The sequence below is a fragment of the Parasteatoda tepidariorum genome, chromosome 3 (genome assembly GCF_043381705.1).
Source record: "Parasteatoda tepidariorum isolate YZ-2023 chromosome 3, CAS_Ptep_4.0, whole genome shotgun sequence".
Classification (NCBI taxonomy): Eukaryota; Metazoa; Arthropoda; class Arachnida; order Araneae; family Theridiidae; genus Parasteatoda; species Parasteatoda tepidariorum.
Window position 1 is genome coordinate 101,285,419 of NC_092206.1, and position 5,327 is coordinate 101,290,745.

At 30.4% G+C, this 5,327-nt stretch overlaps 1 protein-coding gene across 2 annotated transcripts in view; it reads left to right on the forward strand.

Annotated features, from left to right (window-relative positions):
- The first annotated feature begins 3,564 nt into the window (after nt 1-3,564).
- LOC107446715 (protein toll) overlaps nt 3,565-5,327 on the forward strand; it is a 52,103-nt gene continuing 50,340 nt past the window's right edge. Inside the window, exon 1 of one of the 2 annotated variants that reach the window (XM_016061431.3) lies at nt 3,565-4,019. The gene's annotated coding sequence lies outside the window, so the exon portion shown is untranslated. The remainder of the gene's footprint in view (nt 4,020-5,327) is intronic. The other variant, XM_071179054.1, reaches the window with a different exon arrangement.

Consider the following 5,327-nt stretch of genomic DNA (forward strand, 5'->3'; position numbering starts at 1 on the left):
AGATCTGTACTTACATACGCCTCGAAATCGTGGAAAATGACTTCAAAAGACGAATGTGCATTAGGTGCATTCGAAAGAAAAATCCTTCGAAGTATTTTCGGTTTTGTCCAGATTAACGGACTGTGGAGTAGGAGATCCAACAATGAATTTTACCGCCTTTGTAAAGAACGTGACATTTCCAAATATATCAAAATTCAAAGGATAATCATCTGATGCGATAAAAAGAATTTTTATGACTAGACCATCTAGGATTTGACCAAGGAGAAGACCCAAACTCAGATGGTCCGATTCTGTATATAAGGACTTCCTCATACTGAATTGTAAAAACTGGATAACCGTTGCAGAGAATACTTCATTTTGCCACTTTGTCCGACGATCATATTGCGTGCAACAGCCGAAATAAATTGAGTACAGTTGGTGAATACAGCAAAAATATTTAGTGTCATGTTGACACCAAAAATGATTGCAACTTCTTTACCCCAAACATTTTATAGTAAAACATCACAAATAATTTTTGGGGTAATCAAACACCAAGGACAGTTCTTGTGTATTCTATAGGCTAAACAGAAAAGAAGCGTATAAAAATTAAATGTTATTAAATTATCTTACATAGTTGACTCTATAGGACAAAATTAGGAAGTTTTGTTTTTCCGGCCATTGGACAGTAGTACTTACACTTTCAAAAATTTAGGTGTATAGTTGTCATCGCGTCGAGATAAACTAAAAAATTTTACAGTATGTGTAATCACATTTTTTTATTATTTACATTTTCACCGTTATAATTTTATATATTTACTTATTCATTTTATGTTTGTTTGTCTACTGACAACACACATTTTCGTGCGCATTCGAACCAATTTATACCTTCAGTGCAAAAACATTTCGTTTAAAACACAAGCACATTTTTAGCAATATATTCACACTAATTCTTTCAGACAATTGTTAATTTTATTCAGTTTTTTCCACGATAACTACTATTCTGTACATAAAAATCTATTTAGTTTGTATCAGCACTAAAAATGGTGGCAACTACACACCAAAATTTTTTACAGCGTTCACTATAAAAACTGTGATTTAATATCTCTCCAAATAGAACAACCCCAAAAAGTTGGGCGAAGGAAGAATTTACCCCGGGTTAGCACTAAACAGAGCTCTCATATACGGTTTAAAAGATGTAATTAAAATCTAAACTTTCAGAATTGAATAATCTTACACCAAACGCTCACGCTTTCACACCATACGAGAATTATTTGCCCTTTCAAATACGTCAATATTTGACGATCTTTAAATATCAGAAATTCAATAACCTTTAAGTAGAATATCGCCAATGATTCGTTACGATCTGGAATGAGCCGGCAAGAATTTGTTTTTGCTTTCCACGCTGATATTAAAAATCAGAAACGAAAATTCGCGATGTGTAATAAGGTTAATAGTATTTAAATTTTTTATTCTCTGAAAGTTATATTAAATAATTTTATAATGCATAATTTCTATCCTCTTCTAATAAGCCTAATTCGAATTCGTTTTAATATTCTCTCTGTGTTTCTCTTATGTTTGATTTACAAACTAATTTTACTTAACGAATAATTGTTGATATGCATTCTAAATTCGCCAGTTTTACTTTATAATGCATTGTAAAAACAACTTTACTGATCCATATGTCTTTATCTTATTTTGCAGTAATTATTAACTTTAGTGTAACTGAATAACGAGAATGGTGGCGGCTACCTTACACCAAGTAATTGTATAAGAACAAGTGTGTAGCGAAACAATAGGTCCAAGAGAATACACTGCATTTTTTTACATTTTACTACTAGTTTCCACTTGAAAGTCTCAACTATTAAAAAAAAAGCTATTGATATTGTATCCTTTCACAAAACATGGTAAGCACAACAAGGTTCATTGGTAAAACGAAGAAAAAAAATTTCTGAATTCAAAAATTTCTAAAATATCGAAAATTTTCCTGTAAATAACGTAAAGAAAATAATTTTTCCAAATAAGTTCAAGTAAAATGTAAATTTTTTGTCTATATAAAGTTCTCAAGTAATAAAATTTATAGTTTGAAATTTTTAACCAATAATGCAGCGTTATTGTTTAAAAACAAAAATAAAATTTATTTGTTACAAAATAAATCTGCAATAATAGAAATCATAATGAAATTTATATATATTAATTGCTTTTAAAGTCATAAATTTAAGAAAGAATAATATGAAATTCACTTGAGCTTGAATGGAACATTCGATAACCAAATTCTATCTCCTCGAGGTAACCATGTGTCCTCGTAGACAAAAATTCCATATTTTAAATTAAGGAATTTTTTATTTTGACTTTCGTGTGTATTACTTCTAAAACATATAAAAAAGTAAGGGAAAATACAAAAAAAATATGGGGGTAACTGATTAAAAAAAAACCTTAGTTAAAATGTATTATTTTTTTCATTATTCTTGCTTTATAGCACTCTGAAGAATTCAAGGGAACTCCTTGGGAACAAACTAATCATTACACATAATATTAACATTTAGATATTTTATTCAGAAAATATAGAAACTCATTTGGCAAAAGAGACCTTTCTATTCATTATTTTAATTGTAAAATATAAAATAGCTTAATCTACCAATCCATAGTCTATTTCCTTGACATGAGTGTAGAAAACATTCCTTCAAAATTTTAAGGCATTTGAACTAAAATATTTTACATTTAGAATGAAGAAAAAGAATCAAAAACTTAGTTTTGAGAAAAATGTGAAAAAAGATACAGTTATCAATTTAATATCTAATATTGTATTAGATTTTTTTTTTTTAAAAATCTTCATAACCTTTGTTCTCTTTGTCGTAGAAACAAAGCTCTAACAATCCTTGAATGAGAATGCCCCATGTTTTTATTCATAACACCATAGCAGAAAATTGATATATTGGTCAAAATCGGCTTGAATTATATAATATAGAAATATTGAACCAACGTAAAATAAGTTGAACGTTACGAGGATAATTACGCGTAATGAATTATACAAGAAGCTGAAAAAACGTATTTTAGGTTACTCGATTTTGTGCTCAAAGAAAGTGGAGATCGAGTACGATCAACAGAAAATTTTTTAATCATCATTTTTATATTGAATCGCCTTGTGGCCGGTAGAGGGTGTTCATTCTGTCCTATACTGGACGCATATATTAAAATATAATTATTCTCATTACAAGCATGCATACCATTTGTAACGGTGAACTTCTGCAAAAATTGCTGTAATGCAAAACTATCAATATATTTCTTATATATCTTCTAAAAAATGTTCATAAAAATGTCAAAACGAGATGGCAAACAGCTTTTTCTTTTTTACATTTTACTAAGAAATATTATTTCGAATTCGTGAAGATTTTTCCCTTTAAAACAGTCGTACATAATCTCATTCTTTCCATCCTGCAATATGGCACTTTTATTGCAACTTTGTTACTCCACTAACACTCTTATAATGATTCAATTGAAATCAACCGAATCCACTCGTCACCAAGGGGAAAAAAATGAAGAAAAAAAAATGCCTGCTATAAACGCAGCCCGAAATCAAGTAGACATAAAAAAAAGAAGGAAACATTTTCTCATTTATCGTTTTCGTCCCAGTGCCGCGGGGCATTTCAGAAGACTGGAACCCTCCTTCGTCAAGGCTTTGGAATGATGCGTGCTCGCTCTCTACTCAATCCACTTACAACTAAAGCTGAGCACACAGCGTTTAGAGTGAGCGTGTTTCGCGAAGTATAAAAATATAAACAACAAAGAATTCTCGTTGCAGAAGTTTCGATCCAGGACAACGAATTTATTGTGTTGTGTGAATAGTTCTAAAAGTGTCACTTAAAATGGAATAAACTTCTGTTCTGTGGTTTCTTGTTTAATACATCGTCTGCTTCTCTGGACAGAGATTGCGTTGACGTTGTTTACAGTTTATATTGCTGAATGTAGTGGGAAATGGTGATGATTCGATTGGATATCAAAAGGATTTATTCACTATCAATTTATTCCCTGATGAGATTTAGGTAAGTAGTGCCTATTTCATTCCCACTAATGTTGACTCTATCTCTTTACTTGTGAAACCGCCTTTAATTTGTCTTCTTATAAAAAAGATGTAAAAAATTAAAATAAATATTGATGTATTGGAATAAATGAAATGAGTGATTTCATTATAACAAATAGGTTCTATGATTTAATCGGTGATCGAGTTTTTATCGTTGATGGTGATGTGTATAACAGCCTAGTCTAATGCATATGTATGATCTAGAAATGTGGGCAGGCCTAGATACAGAACTATCAGGGGCTCCCTGGTCGATACTCTCAACTAAATTCACACGCTGTTAAGTTATGAAGTGTTTTTAAATTATTGATAATACGAGTAAATTACGAAGTATTAGTAAATTTGAGCTTATATTTATTTCAATTTTATTCAACTCGTAACTCTAATAGACAATTCTAAAGGTGAAACATGAAAATAAATTATTTGTAACATTTAGGGGCCCCCAGAAATGTGAAGTCCCTAGGCCCAGTGATATTTGATTTTTTTTTCTTAGTTATTATAAAAGTTTAATTCTAATATGTTTGTTTAACTTTAGTATTGAAAATTCGAAATATCTGTTGTCTATTTTTGTAAATTAATGGATTAAAAAGAGGACAGTAGTCCCAACGTTTCAAGGAACCCTGCACAAAAAACTCGTTATAAATTGAAATTACAAAATTAAAATATAAGATTGAATGAAGCATGTTTCGATGAGTGGAGCCTTTAAACGGAAAATTCTTCCTCATAAAATCTGTACAGAAAACTTAAGCAATAGTACGAAATTTGAAAGAAATAAAAAAAAACATAAGTTGTTCATATTTAAATGTATTATATAGTTTGGAATGAATCAATAATGTAATTAGAAATAAATTCATATAATTGGTGAATATAATGGACGAAATTATATTACCAATATGATTTTCGAAATTCAGGATTTCTATAAAGTGCCACGCAAAGTCTGGGGACGAGGGTTCTATCTCTTTCCGTCTAAACGTACCATTTTACCTCAGAATAACCTTTTACCATTTCGAGGTATTAAGATATTACTATAACTAGAAATAATTTTTTAAACTACAAACATTCGAAATGCATCTCCCTCCCCCGGAGGAATGGATACTTAATGCAGAAGATGTATTTGCCACACCACTGTCCCCTCCCCCCTTCATTCTTGAGCTTCTATCTCCCGAGACACAGCGTCCAATAACATTGGCCATTTTATTTATCTTGTAAAAAATATTTTAAGAATTTTTTTTCCTTCCGTTTTTCTGCATATGCTGTAATGCAAAACTATCAA